Source organism: Chelmon rostratus, chromosome 4 (genome assembly GCF_017976325.1).
Source record: "Chelmon rostratus isolate fCheRos1 chromosome 4, fCheRos1.pri, whole genome shotgun sequence".
NCBI lineage: Eukaryota > Metazoa > Chordata > Actinopteri > Chaetodontiformes > Chaetodontidae > Chelmon > Chelmon rostratus.
The window spans coordinates 15,093,877-15,109,113 of record NC_055661.1 but is presented as its reverse complement, the minus strand read 5'-3'; positions in this window follow the sequence as shown (position 1 = coordinate 15,109,113).

Genomic DNA, 15,237 nt, shown 5'->3' with positions numbered 1-15,237 from the left:
AAAGCATCTACTAAATGGCTTATGTTTGTTCTGTAAAGTAAAATGAGGTGCTATCATGCTACTGCATCTACAAGTCTAATTAAGTGTCTCACTCTACGCAATTTGACTTGTAAATGGATAAATACTGAGCGGGCACTTTCTAACTTGTGGGATGCTGGAGGAGGGGGAATTCTGCTGTGAGACGACAAAATGTTTTGTAAATAACTTTGGATGAGTTCCTTTTTTTACAACATCTACTAAACACATAATTGTGTCCCTGTTATGAAAATGTCTGAATGTTTGAAATGATATGTTAGCTGCACCTGTTTCTTTGTTTGTCCCACAGGTGTGCATGTGTACAACTTGTATGACCACGATTCCACTTGGACGCTGCATAAAACTTAAATAAAACAGAATGTGATCATTTTCTAAACTTTTTTGACACAAACTCAACTAAAACAACAGAAGACAGTATATTTAATGTTTGACCTCATCAGCTTCATTGATTTTTGCAAATATCTGCTTATTCTGAAGTTGATGAGTTGGGACAGGAACAACAAAAGACTGGGAAAGTTGTGGAACGCTCCAAAAACACCTGTTTGGATCATTCTACAGGTGAACAGGTGAATTGGTGATAGTATCATGATTGTGTATGAAAGGAGCATCCTGGAAAGGCTCAGTCGTTCACAAGCGAGGATGGAGCAAGGTTCACCACTTTGTGAACACATGATTGCATGAAGGATGTTACTGCATGAGCTCAGAAACACTTCTTAAAGCCGTTGTCAGTAAACACAGCTCGTTTGCAAATGATTGCACTCTCTTTTTATTAATGTTTTAAACAGGATCTTTTTTTGGAGTTGAGTTTGCATATTTGAAGCAGAGCTTTGCAGACAGTACACACTTAAAGTAAACTTGTCCTGGATGTACAATTTCTAAAAAATAGAATTCAACAAGCACAACACTCAGACAAAGCCTCTTTAATGAGTCGAAAGGAGAACTTAGAGGGCATCCGGAGTTCATTTTGACACTTCAGTTCATCTCCCATCAGCCATCTGCTGCTTGGTTTCTGTCTGTCACTTTCTCAAGCTTGTTATGATTCGAGGAATCCTCTTATTATCAGCGGCGTGTTTGAAACATTCCCCCTTCCTGCACAAACCTCCTCTGATGTAACCGGCTTCTGACATTGTTTCATGACTCAGAGCAACCACCGACAATGCATGCCATAAATAACTGGCTTTAAGTCAGAATTGCCAAACAAATTGTGCATCTGCTGAGCTTCCTGCTCGATCTTACAGGACTTCCCCAAAACTCCCGTCTCTGCTAGCGTGCAGACGGAACCAATTCTGCAGCTCTAAATCAGATAATGTTGGAAGACACGAGTGCTAAAAAATGAAAGGGGGAAGATCGATGGTGCCCTTGGTATTATCACTGCGGTGCGTGGGACATTTTCAAGCACATCCAGGGCATTGTTGTGTGTCTAGAAGTGTGGCCGCTGCAGTCACAGCGACATTGGCGTGCTTTCATGTGGCCAGGAATTACCATTGTGCCAGCCTCAAGTGCATTCTGTCTCTGCTCTAAATGACCCTTGTGGTTTTATATTAAATGAGGAGAGGAGAGGCTTTCAGAAGCCACAAAGGCCTCAGCTTGGCTCGCTATCAGTCAGTTGAGTCATTATCACGTGCCTTTGTTTGGAGTGACATGCTTTAGGGTGGGGCTTAGCTTGTCTATTGTCTCAGCATCAGTAAACGCTTGCAGCGCTTACTAATGAACAGTAATCCCCCACACCCTACTTCCCACTGTGTAATTGGCTGATTTATTAGTGGAGTGTGATAGCCAACCTAACTGAGAGCTTAGGAAAAAACTGAGGGCTAATGATTGCTTTAATCCTCTCCCAGAGCACTTCCAAACTTTGCTTTGTGTTTATATTCAAATGTCTTCAACCCAAACTCTGCGTTCAAAGCCGAGCGGCTCCGTTCAATTTCACGACTGTACTGAAAGCAATTTCCACCGGCCCGGTTGTGTGCCATTGAAGATTTATCTGTGTGCCGCTGCGCTCTGTTCTCCTGACCAAAGGGATTGGAGAAAGTCCTGTGGGTTAGAAAGTTTAGCTACCTTTTAATTGCCCTTAAAAAAAAACAGGACATTTTATTACTTACTGGGGCTTCGGAGGTAAAGGCCGTTGTCCGCTAATCAGCTGACTGATTCGACCCCCAGTCCCTCCAGTTCGCATGTCGAAATGTCCTTGGGCGAGATATTGAACCCCAGATTGCTCACACACTGATGCGAGTGCGCAAATGGACAAAGCACGTTGGACAGAAAGCGCTGGATTGTTCCCGATGAACAGGTTGGCACCTTGCATGGCAGCCTGCGTGAGTGTGTGTGTGTGTGTGTGTGAGTGAATGGGTGGATGTTGGCATGTGTTGTAAAGCACTTTGAGTGGTCAGCAGACTAGAAAAGCGCTATATAAATGCAGTCCATCGGAACAGAACAACATTTAGCTCACCCTAATGAAGGTCGCATTTTACTATCTGAGGTGTCATGAAAGCGGTTTTATGTGTTTGTGGTAATAAGGTCATTGTAAGAATAAACACAACTCCCACCCCCATAAAACAGGTCTAAGAATATTCAAATTCATTTTTATTCCACAGATGGCTAATACTGTACTTTGCACGTTTTCTCTATTTATGCGGAGCATTCATCATCTGTAAGTCAATCAAGCCGAGGTCTGCAGACGCCTAATGACAACCGACAGTCTGACATGGGATGCTAATAGTTACAGAGCAGTGGAGTTATTGGACAGGAGCACATTCATGTTGAAAATATCGAGAGAAGCATCAAAACTGAAAACAGCTAATTAAAAAAATCCCACAGACTCGCCCTACAGATCACATTTCTAAGTTGTGTTGGGTTTCTACTCATCTGCTGCATTCGCAGCTAGAATGAAGTCAATCTGAATTATACGATAGAGAGTACGATAGGTACGAAAGGTTGTGTGTTGACAGGATGAGACTTGTCAACATCTCATGTATAAAGTATGAGTTTATAATAGAAAAGTTCTTATTTCTGAGACTTTCTTGACTCTCTACGTGAGTTTGACTGCACTTTTAAGGACTGTCCACAGTCCTTAAAAGTGCTGACATTTGCTGACATTGACTGACGACGGTTTGAGGTGCTCCTTCCACTCTGCTCTGAAAATATCGATCTGGCAGCAAAGACTTTTTTTGATCTTTGCATATCTCTGCAGAAACATCCCTCCCTCTGTCTGCTCCTCCAATGTCCCCACCCCCTCAATTTGTTTTTTTTTTCCTTCTCTCCCTCCAGACGGCCGATAATTAGCTCTCATTGGCGTCAGAAGCTCATTAATACCTCGTCACCATCTAGAGAGAGAGAGAGCATATCATTGATATGTTCTCACCCAGGGTAACCCCCAGACTCTCTGTTTGTTTCCATCTCCCTCGCTGGACGTTAATGAGATGGCGGAAGGCGGCAGGATTTTGCTTACTCCATGCGTGCTCAGAAGATGTGAACCAGCCTTATAATTGCTAATTTACCCTTCCACACACACAGCGAGCTTCCAAGATGCTGTCGAGACACACCACCAGGAATAAGCATGCGCTTAATATCTCTTCAAAGCAGCAGAGAGAAGCCTAGGGGAGGAAGATGACATTTACTTTATGAAAAAATTAAGATAGATCAAACAGTAAATATCGCAGACATAGCTCCCACAAGCAGAAATAAAGTACAGATTGTTTATTTTATCTTTATCAAATACTCCTTTACAGCTTCACATTTGCCTCAACAGACAAGTAGAATTGGGCAAAAACCTAGAAGCAAGCGTCTGACTTTCTAATTAAATGGTTTATAAGCCATTGCTCAGTGGAATTCATCAATTGTAATATTGAGTGAGTGTAATAGAGTATTTTTAGGATACAACAGTGGATGTAACGAACACTATTCCTGATTTGGCTGTAGATTAGTAAAGTAAAACTGGACTGCTGACCATGGCTATCTCTTTAAATCACTCAGTCACTGTAGGCGTTGCTTTCACTGCTCTTTTAGCATTTTATGTTCATTAAAGACAAAACTGTTGGGTGAGCGCAAAAGAATCAGAGCAGTAATCAGCCAATCATCGATAAGTCCAGATCAAAGACTCTGAAAGTATGAAAGTGATTAATGTTTTGAACCCACAAGAGGAAAAGTGTCTAGATTTTCTTCAAAGCTGTACAATCTCTTTGTAATCCTCACATGCAAACTCAAAAAGCTGAAATGCTAAATTCGAACTGGGAGTGAAGAATCACCCAGTTAAGCACCAGTGTGCTTCATTAGAACTAGTTACCGGACGGTCAAATGGTGTCGGACCCTCCCTCCCTCCACACCTTTCCGACACTGGAATTAAGCGAGGCTGCGTCCGACCCCACCTGTAACTTCCCCAAACGTACAAATAGACAGTCACGTCCCCTTCACGTGATTGGCCAGCTGTGCAGAGGTGAGAATGTAAGCAGTGTTTGAACTCCTCTCCAAAGCTCTCGTTTTTGGTGCTATTTTGTTCACTTTTGCGTGAACAACTGAGTGCAACGCCTTCTGTGGGACTGTGTGAAAATATGCACTGTAATTCCCATTTTTACACAACAATGTTGCATCTCACCTCTCTCCTTTTCATTTGGGTCCATTTGGTTCAGGTAGACACAGTTTTGGCTTCCACCACAACATGAGATAGGAGCTATCTTTTTTAACATGACCTGACACTTAGGCCATACTTGCCTAACACACCATAGATTGATCCAAACTGTGTTGTGCTCTTTTAAGATATTGTTAGCATGCACCCACTCATGTTTCCAACTGCTCAAAGTATGACAAAACAGCTGGGAAAATAATAGATTTTTAACTGAATCCATGTTTTAACCCTGACAACCATAGTAGTTTTACCATAGAATTTGGTTTTGAGTAAAACTTTGGGTGCTTATTTTAAAACTAATTCATACAGATACAGATACTCCAGTGTAATTTGGGAGGCGTTGGACAAACTTACAGCAACTCAGTCATGATCTTTATTTTCTCACACTCACACACACCCTGCCCTGCAGTCCCATCGCTTCCTCTTGCCCTTTCTTATCCCAGGCTGACAGGAAAGGATCAGCATCATCTCTTTCTTCCTTGCCCCTTCTTCTCCTTCTCCTTCTTCCTCTCCTCGCCACCACCTCCATCTGCAATTCGACGCCTATGTCTTATTTATCCATTCCTCTCAGATAAGGTCTCGGGAGATGAGAGACATCTGCTGCACGTACTTTGAAGATACATCGCGTTGCTCAATTACGTGCGGGGCCAAGGTCTCTTTTGCATTCAGTGGCATGGAGAGTGCATCGCTAACAGGTGGTGGGAGAGAACATACACGGCAGGCTTTTTGATAAATAAAATATAATATGTTAATGCCACTGAGGAGAGGAGCAACTATTGCTAAGTTGGCTTGCTCTGCATTCACATCCAGAGAGAGGGCAGAGGTTTTAGGAGGTGGACACTGGAGACACACACACAAAAACATAAATATGGTGAAACGTGCCCACATGTAAATATGTTAATATGTTTATGCTCCTACAGTGAGCGCATTTGCATTCATTCCTGAATACATATTCAAACATGCTTATTTGTGAAAATGAATGCAAATGAATTGAAATATTGATGGACCGGCAGGCAAACCACCAGTACTGGTTTGACTGGTGCTGGCAGATGGACTACAGTGTCTTCTCTGGGCATATCCCATTACCTTCCTCAAGCCCCGAGCCTTGTCCTGGACAGAAGTTGGACAGGCACTCTACCATCAAGCCAAATGAGGAATGTGCATTTAATGAGGAAGGAGAGGGGTTATGGTGGGGGGTAGATTACACCAGTGTCTTCAAATCTGTTACACATGCAGGCACGCAGACGCGTATCGAGATGCACATGCAAGAGAACAAACAAGCACACGCAGCACAGCAAAATGCACACAAAGCAAGAGGTGACCTGGGGTCAAAAGTCCTTAGACTGGGGGGCATCGCATCCGAAAAATGAGAGCCTCGCAATTCATCATGCGTTGGCTCTCTTGTCAGAGATAATCAGTCTTTTGTGTCGTGTCTCGCAGAGCCGAACAGACTTTGATTGGTTTATCAAATTGGTAACGGTTTCACATTAAGAATCAATCAGAAATACAATACTGATTATGTCTCGTTGGCACTGGTGCAGATTTGTCACGACGTAATACTGAATAGCAGCTGTGATACAGTACTGGCAAGATCTCGTATATAAAACATTGGAGGGGACAGTTTTGAAAGCAAACACAGACAGATGACTTTCCTTTATAGGCTGCACTTACTGGTAGAAGTGCAGGTTAATTGTATTTGACTTTAATAGTCCAACAAACAACATCCAGGCGCCCGATATAGGGTCATATAATTCATTCTATTAAACATGCAGTCACTCTTTCTTCACTTTGTAAACAAGGCTCTACCAGTATAGTTATTGGAGCAGGATGTCAGGGTGAGTTTGGCATTTTGAGTTGTCAATCACAGCTCTAATGAGAAGGGCACGGCGAGGTTGGGATGAGGTTAATAAATGACAAACAAACAAGAGAGAAGGAGGCCCTCTGTTCTGCCCTGATACCTGGCTGCTCGGGGGAATCAGGCCCAGATGTGTTATGGGTAACTCCCAGTGGAAGTGGTGACTTTTGGGGGTCACACTGGGCACACAGCTGCGCTACCCATCCAGAAAGCCGTCACCTCTGACCCCGCTACCCCCCGACAGGCGCTCGGTAGGAATGCTGGGTGATTGGCTACTTCGCTCCCCTTTTCATTTCCTGTCGCTTCAGTTTTCACTCACGGCTCGGCGAGTCTCCTGACGCCTCCGTGCTCGTGCCTTAAAGGGATTTTGTCAGCCATCAAGGAAGAGCCTGCAGCTTAAATATGAATTATGGATGGATTTGAGACTAACAGCAAATCAATAATGTCTGCTCAGGAATGCATTACACTTGTGCAACTCATTATTCAATAAGCAACAACAGCACCATAATCCTCTACATTTATGTGTTAGAACATAGTTAACCGCTCTGACCCACTTTGATTTTGAAATGAAAGGTCACGTGTGGTTCAATATTTTACCAGAGCAGATAGAGTACAATTACATTTCAAGGATTTCCAGTGTGGCAGTCTCAGATATGATCTTGTAAGCATTGAGCCCTGGCACCGCGGAACAAGTGTTTCTGTTCATAGCTCGACCAAATTACCGCATATTGTATCCCTTGGCACGGTGGCATTCGTTAGTCATTTTTGCTTACTTTTGGCAACACTTGAACTTCAGTGAACTCAGTACAAAAACAAAAGGACTGCGAGAGGTAGGTTTTTATGGTTTTGTTTTTATGAGCTGACATGTAAGAAAAAAAAAACTGTGTAGAAATCCTTGCTGGATCTGGTCTCCAATAAGACACCTCCCCCAATGCGCCCCATCTCATGTCATTATTCAAGAAGCACCACTGTGATTGAAGCATAGGACTTGAGTTGATTAAGTTTGTTTTTAGCGATAATAGCATCAACGCTATTTTGAGGACTGCCCTTTCCTCGTCGTAGTTATTCTCCGCCTCCTTGTGAGTCACCCTGGTTCCGAGGCCTGACTTGAATCCAAGTCTTGAGTTTTCGTGTTGGCCCCCGTGTTTTTATGAATCCCAACTCTTGGCTGGATCTGCACGTGAAGCAGCAGTGAACTGGAACACATGGTGATGTGTCACAAAGGCTGTTTGAGCTTTCATAGAAAATCTGATAAATTACGTAATTCACATGGAATCTAGCAAGTCGCCTTAAAGCTTCTCCCTTGGAGACGAAATAAAAATAACTTTTTTCTTTAACAAACCCCTCCTCATTACAAACTCCCCTCCTTCAGGGGAATGAAAGGATGGGGATTTAGACTGCCACGGATGATGGATGGAAGCCGTGGTGTAGATGAGGTGAGATGTGAGACGTCGCTCGCTCACTTCTCTTTTTTTGCCTCTTTTGAGGCCAAATGAAGATGAAAGAGGGAGGCGTTTAAACTCTTCTCCTTTGTGTTTCATCCCCTCTGAGGCTGGGCTCTGTTGTCTCTCCGATGCCTGGGACAAATCCATTAGCTCTGCCATATCTCAGCTACTGCAGGCGTCACCTTAGCCGGTGTCACTCTGGAGGCATGTGAGGGAGACGGATCAACAGAGAGAAGCAGAGACAGAGAGGTGGCTCGGGTCAAGGAAAAACAAGAACACAATGTTGCCAAAGTTGACCACCGAAACTAGAATTTACAAATTCCATGATTAACTGCGACAGGTGGTGTCATTGGTGTAGAGATAAGTTGATAAATTACCATAGCAAGCGAATGATAGAGGAAAAATAAGAGAGAGTTTGGGTAATATGAACTATTACAGGCTGATATTTGCCACTTTAAGATTGACGTCTGTTGAAAATCTCTAAGTCTAAACATCTCCATACCATAAAATTGCAATTCACTGATACTCCTTTATTGCTGTTTAGTTGGAAGTCTCTGCGATGCCATTCAAGCCACAAAGGCAGCTGAAATTCTGCACTGGACCCATGACTGAAACTAATGAAATTATGTTAAGTTGGATACTTATTTAATGCGGATAATCCACTACACTGGAAAACTCTGGGATATGATATTGCCTTTGAATAAAGAATAATTTGTAAATAACAGAACGAGAAATTTCAGAAGAGCTTTTAAGTCCGTAGTCTCATTATGGGTTTTAAAGACCATTAAGTGAGATAAAGCACAAAACTGTGAGCAAAACAAGCCGACATTTGCACATTGTTGTTGGAGGTATGGATGAAATGTAGATATTGAGGTTAATATTCAACACAAGTGTAGAATAATCTTATGGTCTCTTATTTTTAACCTTTTTTTTAGAAGAGAACAAAAAGGCTAGTTATGAGTTCTTGCGTTAGCTGGCTATTTTAAGCTCTGTGGTTACCTTTATATTGTTATTACCGTCTAGTTTGCTCATTTTCCTTACTTTGTGTTAGTGTAGATTAGCTTATACCTTAAAACAAATGTGGATATATCGTTTTAAGGGTCAATATCACTGTTCTGACGATGATGTTCTGACCCTAAACCTCACGGTCGCAGGTAGAGTAACGAGTGTAAAAAACGTGCTGTGCCTCCAGGATCGAGATCATACACGTTTAAACATTTAAAGTTTAAAGTGCACATTAAAATTCAGAGAAGTTTCACTAGTTACTGATTTGACATTTACAGAGTACCGGGGGATTGTGATTGAATTCCTAGGTGCTACATTATGCTATTACAGAGTTAATGCAGCCTGTACTTCTCTTGTAAATCCACAGCTGTACAAATGGAAGAGACTTAGACCATAACAATACTCTCTAAATGTACCCGGTCAGCAGTTAACTTGTTTTCGCACAATATGACAGCAACAAGATTTTCATTGAGTTTAAATAAACGTGACCTTTTTGTCCCTGTACCACCCTGCAAGACACTGAAACAGGTCGTTTTATTTGTTGTGGCAGTCTGCTACTATTATGGTAATGGATGGGATATGTCATGAAAGGGAAAACAAAGGAAAATATTGGAAGACATCAACAGGAAATTCTCACCATTGCAATTCATCTTCTCCCCTCGCTCGGCAACTTCTGACAGAATAAGGAAGTTGGTGATAGCGAATTGTTAAAAGGTCGGGAATGAAAGCACGACTGTGCTGCAGGAGGGAGAAGAATATGACAACATAAATATGAAATACATAGATATAAATATACTTGTCAGTGCATCTTTGATGCTGTGATTGCACATCATTAATACATTTATATTCATGCCAAATAAACAATCTCTATGCTCATTGACTCAATAGTCCAATAAATAGTGTCAGTAGTTACTAAACTACGAGCTAGCAGAACACTCTCTGGCGCTTTTGGCAGTACACAGCTAACCATAGAAAATAAGAATTAGAGTAATGCATATACAGTTTTTTTTTCTTAATTCAGCTTTATATATTATAAAAACACAAAAAAGGAATAAAAGAAAAGAAACCTGCTGTCCAGAACAATAATACTTGCGAACAATCATCTACATTTTGTTCCGTCAGTGTAGACGTTTGCCTCAAATCACACAACTGACGCAGTAAACCCTGCAAGCAGTCTGTAACACTGAAATACAACCTGACCCAGGTCTGAGGGCAGGGTTTGAATGGAGAGATCCCTCTACACTGTAGGTAGGACAGGAAACACCTATCTGACTTTGTTTTTGTGCTTAACTCTATGACAGTTTCAGTGATAATATTTAGATGGCAGCTGCATTACTGTCTGCCGCTGCGCACTCAGGAAATTCCAGCTTTATCATACACACCGTGTCAGCTAGTCATTTGAAATGAACATGAACAATGGTTTGAGACACCTTCAATTATAACTTTGTAAAACAAATGGAGTTAAAGAGGCTCCTGAGGGAATCTACACCATGGGAACATACAGTAGGAAAATAATTCTTGATGAACAGTTAATTTGTCACATCGAATTGTTTCTCCCCGGCGCCCTGGCTGCTGAGCTACCATGTTTGTTCAATGGGATATATCATTTTCTAAGTCTATATTTTCTCCACAATTACTATAATGTATATTTTTTCATGAATTCCAGCATTTAAAAGAAGAAATCCATTTTATTTCATGGTTTTTGCTCATTCTTTTGTCAAGGCAGGAAGAAGCAGATTTTCTCACGGCCATGAACTGCAACAATATACAAACAAGAATAACTATTTGATGACTATCTGTTATCTGCTTTGTGATCCTTTGATCTGAGGGTCAGAGGTCAGGCTTGGGTTATTTTTCATATCGTTAGTGTCAAAGACTTGTGTTTTTATTCCTCTCTCCATGAAATCTAATCAGGCTGACCTGAGAAAGACCTCTCGGTTTACTCTTAATAAATCTACTGCTTAAACGATAGAAACAGAAGAAAGTAATATGTTGTCAAACTAAACTGCCAGTAACGGAGAGTTCGCAGCATCTCATGATGGCTGGAATGATTACATACTTTTCTGCAATTTATATTAATTCATTGTACATCCGTGCCAGTGGCAGAGCAGCAAGAGAAGGGAGAGTTCCTCTTCTGTCGTCAGTTTAATGGAAGCAGTCCGATGGAGTTACCAGAGTCACCATAATCAGGAAGAAATTCAATTATTTAACATCTGTCATCAAAACGTTCTTGTTCTCATTGAGCGATTAAACAGGCTGAAATTGTAACATGAAATTAATGGTATGCTTTGCAAAAAGGCCTTTTTTGTCGGTCCAAATTCTTACATTTTTATAACATTAAAATAGCTTCAAGAAATATATGATTACCTTTAGTTTTTGCAATATTTCTCATAATTGGTTTTGCGAAGTCTCCAAGGCTTAAAGGTTTTTTTTCCCCTCATCCCTAATGGGAAAAAAAGGAGGAGGTCATTAAGTGTAGAAACATTGTCTGTACTAGAACAATAAAATTCCTTTCTCCAAACTAGATTTCATTCTCCCACACGCTCACTGGCTGATTCATACACTGACAGTGTTTCCACTGGGCTGCCTCACACAGAAAGGCTCATGTTTCATTCAGAGCTGGTGTATCTGCCGACATGGTCCTCTGCATTAGCCTCGCTCATCTATCCAGAACCGTGCACTTGCAATGTCGGATATACTGTAGCTGCACAGATATGTACGCTCTCTATCCTGTCACAGATAAGGTTTTTAGTTTGAGCTTCGCAACATTGCGCGTTATCTCTGGTGCCATAACTCTGGTGTCCGGTTGTTTTCTTTTTGGAGAGCACGTCTGATACGATGTGTCGAGGCAATCACAATACAACCATTCCAGTGATTGATACTTCCCGCAAAGCCTTCTGGGATGCCATGTTTTTACAGGAGGAAAAGGGTGAACAGTTTTGTTTCTCCAAATGAAAAACAAATGGAGCTGGATGGAAAAACGCAGAGGGATGGAAAGGGATCACTCCTTTTGTGGCTCCATGTCAACCACAAGGTCGCATTCCAGAAATCAGGATCCCCCACAGTGGGACGAGGGTTTTGTTTCGACGGCAGCACATTTTAGTGCCGTCAGTGTTGCCGTAATCATGGAAATTGGCCAGTTAAAAATGCCTCAGTGGTTCTCGCTGCCAGAAGCTGCCATTCATAGCGCCACAAACTCACCTTTTCCAGATACGTCTCTTTTAAGACAGAGAAAAATCCAAAAAGCCAGGAAACTAAAAACACAACATATGAAAAACCCAAAACTCATGGCATCAGACAATGCCTTGTAGCATAATCTGACTTTGGACTGAAACTTAACCACAATAGCATGCTATACTGCGGCATCTTTCATTGTACCCCAGAGACGTTAGACCAATTACCTCGTTAAGTCATGTGTCTCCTTAACTGATTGGTCTGGTGAGAGAGACAGACAGGGAGAGAGAGAGAGAGAGAGGATAAGAGACAATCAGGAAGAAACAGGAGCAGAGGGCGAGAGTGAGGGAATGTGACTGTTGTGTTGTATAATGAGTAAGCTATGGGCTCTTTTTCAAAGTATCCAAAACAGCGTTCAATAGCTACCAGATGGCTGAGGGAAAATATAGGGAGGGAACTTTATTACCTCTAAGCATTTTCTCTTAATTATACTGAAGCTGTTATGTCCTTAATACCACAAAGGATGTATTCTTTTACAACATATTCTAAAGTGGGAGCATAAGAGCAGAAAAGAGTGCCATCAGGTACTTCATAAGAGCGAAGTGATTAGTTGAAAGAAATAACAGAATATGGCACACGCGAGCTCGCGGTCTTTTAAAAGTCAGAGCAATAATGTGCTTTGAATAATAATGTCTCCATCAGTGAGTTAACACCATTGTTCTGCAACTAAATGTGCTAATATTTTAATACATTGCATAATTTCAGTTCTAAAGTGCCCCATTGGGCGAGGTAAAACCTTCTCAACCTCCATCATAACTTCTTTGTCTTCATAATATGCAGAGTAATGAAGCCGAGGGTGTTTTCATCACAGTGCTTTGTGAAAGTGTTGAAACAGTGACAGTATTAAGGAGTCATTTCCACTTCCTTGTGTAGTATGCCAATATGCCCGGGCAGCTGGGGTCAGGGCTCGAGTGAGCCAATGACAGGACTCAGAGGGATGGGGGCAGAAGTCAGAAATGGCTCGAGGATCTCTTGGGTGTCCTATATATGTCATCAGGGGTCCTATAACCCCAACACTTTGCTGATAGATTGACACTCTAGCAGAGAAATTGTTTTAAAGGAAGTGCTGAGGCGCTGACGGAGGCCCCGCCACATAGCTGACATATCTCCTCAACGGAGGCGCCCACAGACGAACAACGACGGCAAGGTGTGCTTTCCGGGAAGCTCCTAAAATCTAGGCTATGCACAAAAGGCTAGAAAATTACCGTAACTATGACAGATTTGATCATACGTGTGGACCCTCTAAACCATGTTAAATTACCCAGAGTGCTTGCCTTGTTGTCTCGTCACAGCAACTGCTATGTGGCGCTCCAATTGCTCCTGGCTGCCAGGCTGGCGGTGTCAGGGAGTTTGCCCTCTACCTTGTGTTGCAAACTCAAGTCAATTACCCCAATTAATCTGGTGGGGGAATGGAATGGAGATGGAGATTGTTTTGCTTGAGTCAAAATAAACACAGTCTCCTTCCCTTTAGCATTTGCACACATTTCCGTTAATGAGTACAGGCTGCTGCATTTTTGGCCATTTTAGCAGGATAAATGTGCACATTTAGTCGATGGAAATCATGCCATGCATTACGTGCTGGCAAGATATGCACAAAGCTTGTTTAGACTCTGAGTCTCGAGCTCTCTTCTGGCATTATCAACTGCAGACAAAGTGAATGGGTGAAGACAGACTTTCAGAATTACTTGGTTACAGATGGAAAGGATCATATCTTCAAAGGGACAGAAATACAGTTTGGTTTGATGCGGAGCACTTTTACGAGAACGGCGTGTTTCAGATCATCTTCCACGTAAGAAGAGCAAAAGAATCTAGCGCTGTAAAAGTGGACGTAAAAAAAATGGACGGGAGATGAATGAAGAAGATATGAGCCATGCTGTTGGGAAGCATTTCATGGCTCTCGCCGCTCAGGTGGTGCGGCGGTCCTGTTTCGCTGGCTGCATTTGCACTGTGCCGTACACCGCTGCCGCAATGAATCCCAGAACCCTGATAGGCCATTTGGACTCTGTCAGTGTCAGCCGTCGTAAGGTGACCAGCTGGCGGTTTATTAGCCGGGGCATTCTGTCGACCGCTCTCGTTAAACTCCTGAACCTTTCTTGTAGGCCCATACGCGCTCCTGCAAAGAATATGCAGTTGACAGTGAACCCAAAATTGCCGATCTCGAGCTCAGACCATGTGGCAACGACGGTAAACCCGAAGAGAGACGGATCAAAGCTTCCAGTGACCAGGACTGTAGGTTCTAAGCTTCCAGACATCAGCTATTTTTAATATGTGCGTATGAGCTCTGCATGCATGTGAATAACTACAAAAGCAGAGTTGAGCTTTGACATTCATAAAATATTTACTTTATAGAACTGCCTTTTTAGAGGGGTTGCTCTCGCTATAAGCCATTACTCATGTATTATTGAACTGAGTGAAGACATTTGTCAGCAAGTTGAAACTTGATATTCCTGTCTCGCTGTTTGCTTACCCACATTTCAACATGAGGCTAATGCCACCAGAAATCCTCTTTGGTGGATCTAGCGGTAGATTATCTATCAAACCATCCATTAAGAAACGAAACAAAACAAAACGAAAAAGCCTCTGCTCATGAATGTTAATGCAGCAGGTACAGCACGATTTTAGAGTACGTCGCTGTGTCTGAAAATGTTTCTATTCCGCTCACACACCCCTGCCTTCTCTGAAAAATTTAAAACATCCCTGATAAAGAGATCTGTGAAATAAAACTCCAATTCGTGACCTTTGGTCTCCCTCTCTGCACTCAACTCTCTTGACTTCTGAGAAAAGTGCCACTGGTTTCCTCAGCTGTTCCTGGGTTCCTGGCCATGCGATAAGCTGATCCGCCAGGCTCATTCCTGCCTCCCCTACTCTCTGACCTTTGTGCTCTCAGTGTAATTGCCTCAGAGTTTGATGGACCAGTGTCTCTGAAGCAGATGATGTCTCACTGCAGCTTGTGATAACAGCTAGAAGGCCTCCTCCTCCTCCCTGACCACCACAAAAGCCTTTTCAAGAACACTTTAACGTTGGTGGTAAAGGAAGTAGCCATC